At 43.6% G+C, this 16,809-nt stretch overlaps 1 long non-coding RNA gene across 1 annotated transcript in view; it reads right to left on the minus strand.

Annotated features, from left to right (window-relative positions):
* Window positions 1-705: 705 nt before the first annotated feature.
* Window positions 706-16,809, minus strand: part of LOC150045566 (uncharacterized) — a 191,742-nt gene continuing 175,638 nt past the window's right edge. The window contains exon 4 of the long non-coding RNA XR_016532862.1: window positions 706-1,085. This is a non-coding gene — a long non-coding RNA (uncharacterized LOC150045566). The remainder of the gene's footprint in view (window positions 1,086-16,809) is intronic.

The raw sequence follows: 16,809 nt of genomic DNA on the forward strand, positions 1-16,809 counted from the left end.
CAGCTAGGGACCAGTGTCTGAAAGCTTTTGCTGAGACACAAACCACTGATGCTGCTCATAAAGACGGATGTTATGGAGTAAGATGGAGACTAAGGGGCCTAGGTGGAAACAGAGGGATGGGTCAACAGGGCATTGAAGTCACCTAAAAATGTACCACCCTTGGTTGTTGCTGCCTTTGTGATAGTTTGTCTCTTAGATGGGCTTCTTGGAAATGTATGCTTATTTAATATCATTTTTATTATGCAGTTAATCATGGGAGGGAAAGGGGAAAGGGAGTGTCCCTGAATACTTCTATTTCATTTGCTTAATGGAGCGCTCAGAGCAGGAGAGAGGAAGCTCCCTAATCATTTATTTTGGTAATTGGAATTATATTTGAGAGTGTGTGACCGTGTCATGCAGCCACTCCAGGCAGGGAGACTCACTGTCTTTATCTTGGTGCCCATGAACAGGTCCAGACATGCCTTCAAAGACACGCTGTCTGCTGGGAGCGCAGATAACAGTGTCCACGGGAGAAGGAGGGTGAGGAAGACAGCAGAGGCACTCTTGCAAAACCTGTCAGGGCTTGGAAGAGAATTAAATCTTATTTTCTGCAGTAATCCAGATTTTTGCTCTCTGGGCCATGGAGGGGATTTCAGATGTTAATTCCAATCTTTTCTGCCTAGAGCTGGATTTGCTTTCTACTCTGGGCTTGTGAACTTGGGTTGACTTGCATGGTTGCTTGGATCTGTTCTCAGCACAGGGCTTGAGAGAAGGGAGGGAGGGGTGCTGGGATAGGGCCCCAGAGACAGAGTGCTTCACTTCAAGTCAGTGTGGTTTAATTGTTAGGTGTAAGATTATATTTCTTACCCAAATGAGAGGCATGTCCACTGGCAGAAGTACAGGCAGGAGAGCCAGGGTTCCAATTCTGACCTCTGAGGAGGGAGGACAAATCTCAGCTGTTGGAGGGGTAGATGGTAGAGGAGCACAGGGGTTGGGAGTGAGGGCTGTGGAGATGGTAGGCCTTCATGTACTCTTGCTTTGTGACTTCCGTTGCTGGCCTTTGGGTACCACTTTCCTCATCTATGATGTGGATATCATAATAGTACCTATCATATTGAAATTTAATGAAGACTGATTGAATAATGACTATATAATAGCATATTATTATATATAGCACTTATATAATAATGTATTATAGTATATACAAATATATTACATATTATATTCTTAGTATGTGTAATGTAATAGTATATATAATATAATAATGTAATGTATAGTATATATAATATAGTACAAATCTAATATATAGTATATGGCATAATATATAATATATAAATGACATTTATAAATACTATATAGTATATAATAATATATTATACTATGATTAGAGTACATTATTATAAATAACATATAATATATAGCACATATACTATAGGATATACAATAATCTGTATATAGTATATACAGTGTATGCAATATATTATAGTATATAGTATACATAATATACTATATATAATAATAATGCATTCTTATAAGTACTATATACTATGTATTTCCTATAATTATATATTATATGTTATATAGACTATATAATATATATTATATATAACAATATATATTAAGTATAAGTGGCATTTGCTATCAATGGATTTGGTCTTAGGATTTCCATGGGTACCAGAATCTATTTGTGTTCAAATCCTTTATGTAAAATGGCATTGTACTTGACTACAATCTACATACTTGAATAATTTCCATTATCTGTAGATTGCTTATAATACCTACTACAGTGTAAGTACTATGTAAAATTGTTGTTACACTGCATTGCTTAGGGAATAAAGATTGGAAAAAGGTTTGTGCCTGTTCAGGGCAGATGCAACTTTTAGCCCCTAGTATTTTTCAGTTTCCTAGATGCTGAATCACCAGATGTGGCATCCATGGGTAGGGACTGTCTCAAACCATGTCTGGAACAAAATATTAACTCTTAGTTATTTCTACAAAGTAGAGCTTTGGTGGTTCCCTGTGGAGAGCTGCCAGCGAGATGTTGCTCACAATATTGGCCTTCTACCTGGTGAACAGCAAGCCCTCAGTCAATGTAAGCAGTTGCTGGTGGCTACTGTTGCTAATGAAGGCAGCCTGGACGCCCAGGTCAGGGCCCAGACAGCATGGCGATCTCAACGAGACAGACTGCCTATCTCCTTTCTTAATGGGGAGGAGGCTGGCTGCTCTGCAGAGAGACACAGCCCATCTCTTAAACCGACTCCAGGCCTGGCTGAGCATCCTCTGTCTTATCGACCCAGGGAGGCGTCAGACAGAGGAGGCTGTTTCCTTCATGGGGAAAAAAAAATGCCTGTGCTTCTGAATGCCTGCTGTGCGAGACAGAGGAGGAGTGGGCAAGAATGGGCACAGGGCCAAGGAAGAAGGAGGAAGAAAAACTGTGGGGTAGGAGCAAAGAGATGGCTGAACTCCCACCACTGGAGACAGCGCACCCTGTCTGGATGTTTGCTGGTGCTGGCTCCCTGCCTGCTGCTTGCTCTTAAAGACAGCATGTGTGTGACTCAGCTGGCTCCCTTCCTCCCTTGTGCACGGAAGACCCACTTTCAGAAGGGCCCTGGCAGAGCTTCAGATGAGGCCAAGTCCTCTGGAGGTGCTAAGGTAGAAAGGCTGGGTGGATACATACATCAGGTAGAAGTTTCCTTGCTCATTCTAAGAAAACCAGGCCTGCATTAACACTTAGCATGCGGGCCTGAGAAGAGGACACAGAGAATGCAAATCTATTCTTTGGAGATCAACTTTCCTTCCAGAAGCTGATATCAGCAAGCCCCACCCCCATCCCCCAGCTACCACTCTGCCCAGTTACCTAAAAGCTACTTTATCCTGCTGTGTCTTGTCTAAGAGTAAAAGCCATTTCTACCTACTTGAATAGCTCATTACTTCTCAGCATTGTGCAGTCTAATTATTTAGCAGATGATAATAATGATAATGGACTCCCATTTAGCCAGTGTTTACGTGAGTTGGACTGACCTGCACAGTTTATGTGGTGAGTTGTGCACTCTGATTACTTGACTCTGCTGTTTTCCTAGCAATGGAGCCTCAGATGAACGTGCTTAACTCCCAAAGCTCTGTTTTCATCTGTTGAGAAGGATTGTTTTCTTTCCGATAAATAAGGTACAGACGTGACATGGGGTAACCCTGTTCCTGCTGCAAGAAGGAACCAGCAGCTCAGCTATGCAAAGCGTGGTCTAGTCCTTGGCTCCTTCTGCACTGCCTTAGCTACATAGAGTACTGCTCTTTAAGGCCAAGTCCCTCCTAAGGAAGCTGTAGTACAACACATGCATACACAGCAAGAGAGAAAAATCCTAGGAGAACACAGAGGGCTGCCAAATCCATGTAGGAGCTATCTTCTAGGATATCTTCTTCCATATAAATGACCAATGGCTGCATCCTGGGCCTCTTGTCATGACAAGGGAACAAAATGTGGGCACCCAAGAAGCAACATGATGATGTCTTTTCTATAGATACATCCCAAAGCTTAGCGTTAAAGAAGTTGGTACCAGTAGCTGCAGAAATGCCAACTGTTTGCAGACCAAAAACCAAACCAAAATGAACAACAAGCAAACAAAACCCCACCACAACAACCTGCTCTATAGTCAGAGAACCAGAAGAAGAAGAAAAAAACCTAGGGCAGAAAATACTCAGACAATAAACACCCACCTTTAGCCATCACCACAGCTGAACCCATGACCTCCTCCACATCCACAGAGGCAAAGGCTGAGCAGGGAGCCTGGATATGTGCCTTGGCCAAGATGTCATGAAGTATTCCAACCTGTTTAGGTGGCATTAGAGAGGATGAAGTAGCAATGGGAAGCCAGGCCAGTCATCCTCTCCAGTCCCACATCCGCTTACACACGTGGCTGGGTTGCCAGTGGCAAAAAAAAAAAAAAGTCAAAACGAACTAACGAACAATGAACCAAACAAACAACTTTGAATTTAACCTTACAAGATATATGGTTAAAAAAAACTCAAATAAGAACATAGGATTAAACATGAAATGTAAAAACCATAACACTTTATGGTTTTGAATTTCAGATCAGAAGGACATACAATCCATAAATTCAAAAAAATGGTAAGCTATACTTCACCCAAATTAGAAATTTTGCTTGCCAAAGAGGCCCTGTTAGAGATTGAAAAGAATAGTTCCAGATCAGGACAAAATATTTCCAAATCACGTCCCAAACAAAGGACTAGTATGGAGACTATATAAAGAGCTCCCAAACTCAGCTGACAATAACATGAGTAATCTAAATATGAAATGGGCAAAGACATGAAAGGCGTATCACTGCAGATAGACAGATGGCAAATCATCACAGGATAAGGTGTTAGTATTATATGTCATTAGCTGCCAAAGAAATGCAAATGAGCATCACAGTGTGACTTCCCACCAGTCGATGACATATGAGAAAGAGCAATGGCACAAAGTATCAGCGAGGGTGCAGAGAACCTTGATCAGCACTCTGTTGCACTGAAGTCCCCACCTGCCCCTTGAGAAGTGGCCCAAGTGGGGAGGGGGAGTCAGAAGACACCAGATGAAGAGCCAGTACTCTGCTTCCCTACCCTCCAGGGTGTGGGCAGTACCTAGAGCTGTGATGGTTTCTTAAGAAAATATCTAAATACTCAGCTACTTCAGGACCCAGCAAGGTCCTTGTAGACAATTTATCTTGGAGAAATGAATGCTGATGTCATGGAAACCATGCTCTTAGGCCTTTCGTGTGTGTGTGTGTGTGTTTGTTTGGCTTGGGTTTCATTACTGGTCTCACTTTTCTTGCTGAGGCTGGCCTACACCCAGTCCTCCTATGTGTCCCTCTTATGAGCTGGAATGACAACTACCTATCACCATCTCCAGCTATGGATTGAAAAGGGGTCACACTAATTTAGTGCCTCAAAATATGATCCTCCTGAAGCAATCTTTATGCTTGTAATCCTAGCTAGTCAACATGCTCCATCTTTTTCTACTTTTTTTTAATTGTGGAAAGTATACATAACATAAAATTAGCCACTTTCACCATGTAAATGTACAAATCATTGATGGTAAATATGTTCACAGCGCTCTACTCATTAAGCTATACCTCAACATTTCCACTGCTCCAGAATCTTACATCTTCTATTCCACTTTCTTTCTTTCCTTTTTTTGGTACTGGTACTATGGCTTGAACTCAGAGCCTTATGCTTTTTCTTGGCTTGCTTGCCACCAGCACTGGACTTCTATTCTACTTTCTATGTTTGTAGAACTGATCTATTTTAGGTACCTTTTATAAGAAGGTACATGTGTGTCCCTACATGCATTAATTATTCCACTTAGGATAATATTGTTAAATTTCATCCATGTGGTAGCATGCACTAGAATCTCATTCTTTTTAAGAGATGAACAATGTTCATCATATATAGATATTATATGATTATATATTTATATAATTTATATTATATATTATATGATTCCATATTTATATGATTATATTCAAATATTATTGGAGGCTGTATTTCAGTGCCCAAGAATGAAACTATGGGACTTCTCTGCTTTTAAGCTGAAGAAACAAACTTCCCTCTTTACATGCTTTCTCTTACTTGTAAAAGACAGGAAAAATGGTTGGGAAGAAGGAGACCAATATCAGGGGAGGAGAACAAGAGAGGGATACAAGGGTAAATATGATTAAAACTTATTTTAGATATAAACATGCTATAATGAATTCATCCTTTTTTTGTCAGTTCTGGGGCTTGCACTCAGGGCCTGGGCACTGACTTGGGCATTCTCAAGGGTAATGCTCTACCACTTGAGCCACAGCATCACTTCTGGCTTATTTTTTTTAAATATATGGTACCAATGAATTGAACCCAGGCTTTGTGCATGCTAGGTAAGCATTCTACTGCTAGGCCACACTCTCGGCCCTCCATCTTTTTTTTTATCAGTTATGAGGCTTGAACTCAAGGCCTGGGCACTACCTCTGAGGTTTTTTTTGCTCAAGGCTAATGCTGTGCCACTTTGGGCCACAGCTCTACTTCTGGTTCATTTTTGGTGAGAAGAGTCTTGCAGGCTTTCTTACCCTGGCTGGCTTTGAACTGCAATCCTCAGATCTCAGCCTTCTGTGTAGCTAAGATTACAGGCATGAGCTACCAGTGTCCAGCTCAAAACCCACCATTTTTTTTTTACAACCAATGTATGCTAAGGTATTTTGTGCATTATTCCCAACCAATGAGAAGGAAGGATATTGGAGGGTTGGACGAAGCAACAAAGTGAGAACTCCCAGTCACTGGTGACTGAAGCAGGAGTTGAATGGTGGCTGGCATTCTTGAGCTCTAGGTGAGTCTACTCTCTGTCATCTAGTATTGAGGTCCTGTTCTCTGTGCCAAGGACGTCGCATTGCATCAACACAAGAACTCCCTTGTTCATGAGGACGAGAATTAATAAGAGCAAACAGGGAAGGATGAAAAATAGAGGAGGAAGATTAAGAAGGTGGAAGTTAAGGAAGTGGCAGAGCACAGTGGAATAGAAAGAGTACTTTCCAAGGAAAAGGTTGGGATGGAAGAAGCAAGCATCCAGGGAGACAGCCGCCTCTACATTCCAGAAGAGAAGAACAACTGTCAGTCGCAGTGATTGGCACACTACTTTATGAGTCCTGAAAGCTCAGATGCAAGGATCCTGGCAGGACAGGTGTATTTAAATCAGTGAGACAGAACTCTCCTTATCCCAACTTCCTGAAGCACTCTCATCCCTCATATATTATTGACAAGGCTCACTTTTATCAAGACAAACATTCTGGCCTACTGTGTAATAAATGTGTATCGTCTGCTCCTTATCACCCATAACCTCATTAAAATAATTGTCTTAAGTTGGTTGTTAAAGTGATAAATAGGGTAAGTGTTAGAGGAAATTAATACTCAAAAGGAAGAATGACTATAACCAAAACAAAAATTAACTCCTTTGAATTGGTCTGGTGTAACGTTGGGGATTTTTGTAGTTAATGAGCCTTAGAGAGTTAACTATAGAAGAGTCCAGGAGAATGACCAAGTGTGAAGGTGGGGAAGAAGCCAGGAGGAGTGGGGATGCATGGAGAGAGAGAGGGCCACAGAGCTGTCCATGTATCTGTGCCCATTCAGAATGGCCGCTCTGACCTCATGGTGCCCAGAATAATGCCTGACACCTGCATGGTGCCAGGGACACAAGCTCTGCACGGTAAGGCTCCTGGAAGGGGAGACGATGCCAATAGTCCATGCCAAGTGGGGACTGAGGCAGAGCAATTGCCAACAGAACAGCAGACAGCCCTGGAACAGGCTGTGGAGGCCCCCTCTCCTCTAAGCAGTGTGAGGGAAGACAGCATTTTTTCTTCCTTTCTTGTGTCTAAGCATACTCTTTCTACCAGGTGTGGTCAAGGTCTTGGGCCAGGTCCTGCTGCACTGTTCAGACAGAGAGATGGAGAGCAGAATGTAGCCAGAGCCTAGAGAGGTCAATTCTTAGCCAACAGCTTTTCCATGCTCGGAGGAAATGGTTTCTTCTGACAATCTCCTCACTCCTTATTTGTCTCTTACTGATAAAGCTCCTGAGATTTGACAGGCTCTACTTTAAGTAAGAAGTGGGCATAAAAAGATAAAAAGAAACTAGACTTCAATTTTAGGAATTTCCAGTTTCACGGGCAGACATGTGCAAAAAAAAGATCATTGCTGGAAATGCATTGTCTGTTTGCTTCTAATTACCTTGGGAATTATTTATTTAGTGTATATATATTCGTATTCCCCAAATTTCACACTTTGTCAGACAAGGAATGCTTCTGAAAAGACCTTTCTGTGTCCCTTTGTCATTAGGCAGAATACAATCTCCCTTAGCCAATGATCTGGGATGTGGACCACTTCCTGGAGTCTGACATTCTTGCAAAAAATTAACTGGAAAATAAGACAGAAAGCTTAAACAACTTTAGGGCAAAGCTCCTATCCATTTTGAGTGAAGAAAAAATTATAAAATGTTTAAAAAACAAAACAAAAGAAAAAGAAAAAAATGCAAGCTGAGCTGGGTGCTACTCAGGAGGCTAAGATATGAGGACCACGGTTTGAAGCCAGCCCAGGTAGAAAAGGCCATGAGACTCTTATCTCAGATTAACCATCAGAAAAGCAGAAATAGAGCGGTGACTCAAAGTGGTAGAGCACTAGTCTTGAGCAAAAAATGCTCAGGGACAGGGCCCAAGCCCTGAGTTCAAGCTTTATGATCAACAACAACAAAAGCTGATTATAGAGATTCAATTATGCCTTAATTGCTATCTTTTGTAGAATTGCAATCTGTTATTCATCACGTTAATCAAAAGAAACATTAATACTTGTGTTTAGCATTTCATTTTTAAATTCTACTTAGACTACAAGCAAGTTCCTCTTATTTTCTTTTGTTTTTTTTTTAATTTTTATTGTATTTTATTGTAGGTAACATATATTGGTGTTACAGTTACATTTGTCAGGTAATAGGTACATTACTTCTTGAACATTGATACCCCTTCTCATGTTTTTCCCCTCACTTTCCCTCCCCCCTCATCCCAATCATCTTGTTTTTCCCCTTCCTTTCCCTATTTCAAATAAACAAATAAACATATATACACTATGCCAGGTAACAAAGTCAGATACAGTAACAACATGAGATAAACCATACGGGGAAAAAGAGAAAAGAAATAACTTCACATAGTACACAACAGCTCTAAAGCTACGTACACATGGCCATATAGGATCAGACTAAGTGAAATGAACTTTAGGATATGGAAACAAGAGATTTGTTTTTGTGATTGTTGTTCTGAATGTACTATGTGAGATTATTTTCGAACTTCATATTTGATAGTTGGAATGAAGAGTAAACATGCCAGTCCCAGGGAATGAGCATGGTAGTACATACTTGTACACATTTACTCAGGAGATGAGGTAGAAAGATCATAGTCTGAAGCCAGACTGGGACATAGTGTCAAAAAAAAAATGAAAAAGCTAGGGACATGGCTCAAATGAGAAGAATGCTTGTCTAGCAAATGTGAGGTCCTGAGTTCAAATCCAATACCACACACACACACACACACACACACACACACACACACACACACCAATCAGAATTCCTTGTAAAGAAAAGAAGCTCAAAAGCCATGTGTAACAATATCTACAGTCAAGGCACAGAAAAATAAAAGTATAAAAGGAAAATAAAATCCCATTGGAAACAAATGAGACATAACCTGAATACAAATACGCTGCTTTCCACCCTGCTTGGAAACAAATACCTCGCACACATTCAGAGACCATGGCATAGAATCAGACAGATCCTTGCTCTTGAGTGGCCATGCCAAAATTCCAAACCTTAACAATTAAATTTTGATAATGATTAGTACTGAGAGCATTTCAGATTTTTTTACCCCCCTCCCCAATTCCAGATGTTTGTTTTAGAATAGTGATGTTTGGTAGGGGCCTGATGTTGATGATAACTTTGGGGTCCAGTCCAAACATGAATTTGGCACTCTACTCCTGTCTGCACGATGGATACTTCACCAGATATCGTGATAATATGGATGAAGTCATGCCGGGGGTGTGGGAGAAACAGGGAAGGCTTCCCCCAGTTCCCTCGGAAGGCAAAAATGACCAGGATGCCTCAAACTGTGCTCTGAGAACAAGCGTGGGTTAGTATGGTGGATGAAGAAGAGCAGTTAAAACCCATCTCCAATGCCTTTGGGCTGTCAGGTTTTATATCCTGGGCCAAGGTGTTCTACCTGTCATTTCCTTCCGTCCTCACCCAACAGGGTGCACTTTGTAACCTAATCTTTTGTTCTTTTTCATGGAGCCAAGACTCAGGGAGCCAGAGTGGCTGCCCAAGGCTGCCCAGAGAATGGCTCCAGGAAACTCCTCTAGCCATGGCACTGCCTGAAAATGCCTGCAGCCCTGTACCCCAGAACCTTGTGGTACAAGGAAGTTGGAGCACAAAAAAGAGTCTGCATTGGAGCTGGAGGGATCGGGGCTCAGTACCTGCAGCTTTATTTCTAACCTGTAGCCTTATTGCCGACATCACCCAAGAACTGTCCACCCAAGGTTGCCATTGTCTCTCCTCATACCAGGTCTGGGTAGAGGAGTCTGTGGCATCCCACAGAGAGTCTGTGTTGCTTTGTGGTCTGGCTACCAGGACCTGCCCAGTGGGTCACCCTTCAAAGCCTTCCTCTAATTGCCTGCTTCTTCTCAGAGCCCCCCTGCCACCCTCATTTTTCTTTTCTTTCTATATATTTCCCCCCTTTTTCCCTTTCGTCTCTCCTAAGGAAGGCCTGCTGCCTGGCACAGCTATTGTGTTTGGAAATGAGCCTCCTGGGCTGGTGAATAAATTGCATTTTTTATCCCTCCCTGTCACTTCTGGTTGGGGAGCACCCGGAGATGAAAGCTCAGACTTCAAAAGCACTTCTTTTGACACGGAGCTGGCTTTCTCTCATTTCCAAGCTCAGCTAGCCCACTAAGCCTGGCGCCTTACAGGCCCTGGCAGGAGCTGTACCTCAGCCATCCCAGAGAATGTTCTAGGCCTCTCTGGTACAGCTTTGCCTGGATAACAGGCCTCAAGGCCTGGGCACCTGCTATAGTCACCGTCCTTAGAGAATCAGTGAAAGGACAGAATGCAATTTCTCAGAATACACTACTGGTAGATAATGATTCTGCCCATCTCCTGGGGAGATGCTAGGCTCCTGTCTAGAGTAAGTGAACACTTCTGTTTGTGTTGTCACAGTAACTCTCAACGCTGGGGAGAACCAGGATTGTGATAGGGCAGATGCCTCGTCACTCATGGCTTCCTACACCTCCCAGAACTTAGCCCATGAGGGTTTAGAGACCTGGAACTCAGTTCCCCATCAATCTGACCCTCACTTGGAGGCTGGAGAAAAGCCTCCCTGAGCACAGGCTGCGAAGGACAGAGCAGCACCCAGCAGCATCCCAGTGTCTGGAGGCCAAAGGAACTGGGAAAGTTAAGCCAGCAGCAACATGGCTCCAGAATGGGCCACTGCGTCACAAAGCCATCAGAATTCCTTGCTTCTAGTTGGCTTCCTACTTCTGGCAGATCAGTCCACGTGTAGGAAATCCTTACTGAATTACCTCTTACCTAGAATCCAGGAGCATGCTGGGTACAGAGGGAAAAGTATGCACACCCGGACAGCTGTGTGAACAGAGGGTTGGAGTTTGATTTGGAATTAGAGAACTAAGAGACTACCTTCTGGATCTGTGTTTCCTTTGTTGGAGCTGAGGAAACAGGGGCCTTGAACCGCAAATCCATGTCTGAAAATAGAGAATAGTGGTCTCTGCCTAATGGTGGCTGAGAAGGTTGGAATGCAATCATTTGTGCAAAGGGTCCAACCTGGGTCTAGCATATCACGGATGCTCAGTAAATAGTCGTGTTTATAGTTCTTAGTACAGTCATGTGAGGGGAGGGTAACGTAATGGAACATACACCAAGTTTAGTGATGGAGGAAGCAGGCTTATCTCCACCTGGAGGCTGCTGGAAGTTATAAGATCCTCAGCAAGTTACTATAAAAAAATAACCACCATTGACACCTCTGGTGCCCATTTATTAAGTCCTTATTATGTACCACATTACCCACAGGGTATCTCATGCTTCCCCACAAGAGAGTTAAAGTCACTTGCTTGAGATGCTGCTGCTAGAAGCAAAGGTGAAACTTAAAGTCAGCAACAGGAACCCCATCATCTTCACTGGCAAGTACTGCATCTCCTTACTGTACCTCTCTGAGTCTCAGTCCCCCCAAGTGTGAAATTGATGTAAAATGCCTATTCCTTTGGTTTGAGAGGAGAAGTAAAGACAATGGCACAAAGACAACCCCCCAGAAGCTTTCCTACCATCATCACGTCAGGAAGCAGCATTTCATTTTAGCCATGCAGAGGTACAGAGTCCTAGACTACAGAAGTGGAAGGAGACTTTCCAGGTCACTGACTCTGACCTCCTTCAACTCTGATAGTCAGAAGGGAGGCAGCTGGCAGGCCTGGCATGTTCTGGCTGGTTTCCCAGAGAGGGGGGGGGGAGAACAGAATGTTCCAGAACATGGAGATGTCCAACTGGGACTTGAGGATTGTATTAGGAAAATTGATGGAATTCAGGTGGCAGGACTTCTAGCTTTTCACTCTCCTTGCAAAACAGCCTTTCAGAGAGGGGGAATCCATGCTGTGTTTGAATTTCTGTCACTATGGGACATCCTCCAGCCTATCCTCACCATAAAGACTCAACTTGTGTCTACCCACAGGCCTCTCTCTTCCCCCTCTCGCAGGAGCCTTCTTTGACCTGGGACTGTCATTTCTGTTTTGCTGATGGGTAAAGGTCACTAGCAGACTGGGACATCTATAATACAAATGACTTGAGAGGCGGAGATCTGAGACTTCCAGTTCAAAGTCATCCTGGGTAAACAAATCCAAGACTCTTATCTCTAATTAACCAGCAAAATGCCAGAAGTGGAGGTATGGCTTAAGTGATAGGGTACTCAGCCATGAGTAAGTAAGTAAGTAAATAAATAAATAAAAGCAAGAGTGTGAGGCCCTGAGTTGAAACCCCAGTACTGGTATCAAAAATACAGGAACAAAACCAAACAAACAGAGCCCCCCTCAGAGACAACCCCAGAGGATCATAGCTCATTACCAATGGGGCAGGAAGTTGAGGACGAAGAGAGTTGAGGGTCTTTTCCAACAGTGGCCCTGACCTCACCCTCTGATTGTAACCAGATCTTTCTAGGAAGGTTTGGACGCTTGCCCAGCCTCAGTCACCCAAGGTTTAGAGGACCGCAAAAGCTATGTACATCCAGAGAGCTGCCATATGTCACCACAAGCGACACGTTCACAGGGGTGGAAAGAGAAAGAGCCCTGAATGCTGATAGCTGTGCAGCTGCAAGAAGCTGGCTTTCCAGAATTGCAAGGAACAGCTTTGTGCTGAAGGTTTTATTATTTTTTTAACGTCACTTGCTTCCAATCCCATTTACAGTTATTTCTTGTCTTTATACTATGTTTTATTGAAATCCATTTTTTATTTTCATGCTTGAGGCTCTGCCATGGATCTTTCCCATCCCCCGCCCTTGCTTTACCTCTTCCTCCCCTACTCCCCCACTCCAGCCCATTGAAGGTTCCACATTACAGAAACACCAACAGAAAAGGTTTTGGAAGCATTATGGGGGCTTTTGTTCTCGGCTGGATTGCCCAGCAAGGAGTATTTACTTTCCTGAAACCAAGGCTGGAGATGCATTCTGCACCCGGGGACTGTTTCAGAATCTGCAGGCACAGGGCAGAGGTCTGCTCTTCTCCTGTCTTCAGAATTCCCCAGAGGACTCACTACAGCCCTGGGTTCACTTTGGACTCCAGCTCTGTGACCATTCTATCACTGCCAGGCAGACTACACTTTGCTCTGCCCTGAACCACAGAGCCTGCCAAGAGGAAACACCAGCAGAGCTGGTGTGGAAGTAGGATCCAAACATAAGGATCTCAGTTGCCTCCTTCGTGTCTTGCTGCCCCGCCCCTCTTGGCCTCTACCTATGAGGTGTTGTTGGGGTCTCCAAACACTGGACTTCCTGCCTCCGTCCTCTTCCCCAGCAGTCATCAAGGGTCACAGCCTCTGTGTCAATAGGCTGGGCTACCCGCGGTTGAGGCTGGTGTAAAGTCTTCCTACCACCATTGTATTGTTGATCTCCTGTCCTGACCTCTCCAGGTGGAAGGGCTGCCAGCCTGTCCACACTTCCTCCAGGAGCCTTCTGGTGCTCTCGGGCTCCTTTCCTAAATTGTGACTCCCAATCTCATGATCCTGCAAACAGCGTGACCCAACCACTCTACCTGTGAGCTGTAATCTCCAGTCCTTTAAACAAATGAATTGTTTTGAGACAGAGTCTCATCAAGTTTTCCAGGCTGAGCCTTACATCCTCCTGCTTCCAACTCCCCTCTCACTGAGATTACAGGCATGAACGAACTGTCATGCCCAACCGGAGTGGCTTATCTTTTGGTGGAGTTTGAACAAAACTGCCAGGAAAATCTGAATGTGGGCCTCACGGGCTATATTATGATAGGTGTGTAACCTCAGGCAGCCCACGTAAGTGCTCTATGCCTCAGTTTCCTCACTCATAAATTGGAAGCCAGAGTACCTTTAAAAAGGTGCTGTAAAACTTAAATGAGGCAACATACAAAGAGGACATAGAACAGTGTCAGGTACCCAATAAAACACGGCGTTGAGGTAGGTTTTCAGTATTGGTTCCAAAGGACAGAAATAAACTCAAGGTAGCTCACATTGTCAAAGCATGATTTGTTATTAATGTAAAGGTTAGACAGTTGTTTGGACCCCAGATGGGAACTTATACCACATGACAGACTTGTTCCTGATTATTTCATGAGAATCTTCCTCCTTGCTCTGCCTCCCCATATTCTTCTAGCTGGAAACATACTCCCTTGTAGCTCTTGAGGTTTGTAGACAAACCTCTTGAGGTTGCTAGACAAAGCCTCTGATTGGTCCAGTTTGGGTCCAGAGCTCAACATTCATCCAATCAACCATGTCCCAGGGGGCATGGCAGGATTATAGTGTGCAAAAAATGGCTTCAGGGGCAAGTATGTGCTGCATTGATCACTGAGAAGAACAAGCCCTGCTTCCGTGTATTAGCTCACAGGAAGTACGGGGTGCTGCACATGCTAGGTGCTGTTTGTAGATGAGTCACAGGTTGTACAGAGGTAGATTTTTAGGTGCTGGGGTTGCAACTCATTGCAGCTGGTTATTCAAGTTTTGCATGAGGTAACTTCAGAGGGGTTTCTGGAGCACTCTTGGATGGAAGTGATGAGCTGAAGCTCTTTCCTGCCTCCCCATCCACACCCCATCCTTCCAGCTGAGAAGATATTGGTCTGTGAGAAGAGCATGAATGAGCTCATCATAACCTCCAAAACTTTGTTAACTAGGAAGTTAACAAATAGTCTCTTTGTCCAGATGGCCACCACACCACCCACTCAGCAGGGTGGGGACCTTCCCTTTCTCGCAATGAATGGCCTATCAGACCATAAGCAATGGAAGTTATCCTTTGGGTACTGACCCCTGAGGATCAGCCCCAGGGATGGGGGTGTGGTGAGCAGTGAGGCAAAGGGAAAGTATTGGAAGGATGCTCAGGGTTAAAAGTGAAATCAGGGGATGTAAGACCATCTCCTTTACCTTTGCCCCCCAAACATCCAGTTTTCCACCTCTAGCTTACTTCCATCACAGGGGAAAATAAACCCCACAGAGGGTTCTTGTTCCTGTCTCATTACATTCACTGTAGGGTGGTACTTCTCAGTCTTGGCTGCAGGTTAGTTATAGCGCTGTGGAAACCCCTGATTCCTGGATAGATCAGTGAGATCGCAGGTGTCTGTGGACAAGATCAAGTGCCCATCAGTATGTTTGTAGAACTCTTTGGGGGTGTTCCCACGGTGCAGCCCAACTTGAAAGCTCCTACACGAAGCCATTCATTTAGATGAACTCAACTATGTTCAGATAACTCGACAATGTGTGCCTGCAGTCCTACACCTCCATCCTCTCTGGCTCAAGCTTCTCGTTGTCTCTGAGTCCTCCCATGAATAACTGCTTACTACATGAAGAATACCATGTTTGGATTTCCTGTTTCTTCCCTCTTGATGCCATCATGGTTCGGAAACTGGGTCTGTCTTGTTTATTTCTGTCCTCCATTGCATGGAATCACTTTACTTGTGCCATATGGACAGGTCTTCCTGTTGCTTTATTTAAAAAAAAAAAGTACCATTCATTAGAAGCTCTTGAGAAAAAGAAGGATCATTGGTCCTAGCTTGGCTTTTTTCCTATCTCTCTCCAGACAACCTAGTAAAATGTTGAAGAAGTAAATGTGTTTGCACTGAGACACTGTACTGGCCAGGTTAGGGTTTCTAAAAGTCTGAAGATTTTGGTGTCCTATACTGACTGGCTTACTCCCATTGTAGAATTGTGTTGCACCAGTGATGGAGAAAGATAACTTTCACCTTTCTGTGTCATATTTGGAAATGGTCCATGTCAACAGGATCCTGGCATTGTGTACAGAGGTGGCGTGGATGCACAATCAGGGCAAGGAAGAGAAAAATAACCATGACCTATGGAACATGCAACTTTGCATCTGATGCCTTTCTTACAACTGCTCAGGATGGTATTATTTCAACACTTCTAAAGCTCAGAAAGGCTATTTGCCCACGGTAAATGACAGAGCTCTAAAGGCTCAAAGGATTGTGCCACTTTTTTTCGGTAAAGCCAGGAGCATTCCAAAGAATACTTTGGGTAGAGAGGGAATCAGACAGGTATTTTTAGTCTCCCTCCTGATCAACCTTCTTCTTCATATTTAATGACAGTGGCTTAGGCAAAGGTTTGCCAATTGCCCTGGGGTCACCTACATTATTAGCATTTTTAAAAGGACCCAAAGCCACATTCTAAGAGACCCAGAGGTCAAACATCCAATCCATCCTCATGTGCATATAATTATTATTGTAATGACTGCATTATTATCATCCTCATTTATCATCATCACCATTTTCCAGGGAGACAAATTAGTTGTAAGCAACAGAAACAACTCAGGCTTCGATAAGAAAGCAGAAGAGCTGTATGTCAAGGGTCACCCTATAATAACCAAAGAAAAAGAACATGGCTGGGTCTCAGCAAGAAATGGGAGCTGCTAGCCTACTCTGTCCTTCGTCTCTCTGCTTGTCTCCCTGAGTCTCCTCTGGGTCCACAGACAGGTTCCTCTCTGTCCATACTGCATAGTACTGAGTTTGTAGATTGGACTCCTAACCACTTGCCAAAATGTCTAG

The sequence above is a fragment of the Megascapheus bottae genome, chromosome 27, assembly GCF_031878675.1.
Source record: "Megascapheus bottae isolate mThoBot1 chromosome 27, mThoBot2.hap1, whole genome shotgun sequence".
Lineage (NCBI taxonomy): Eukaryota > Metazoa > Chordata > Mammalia > Rodentia > Geomyidae > Megascapheus > Megascapheus bottae.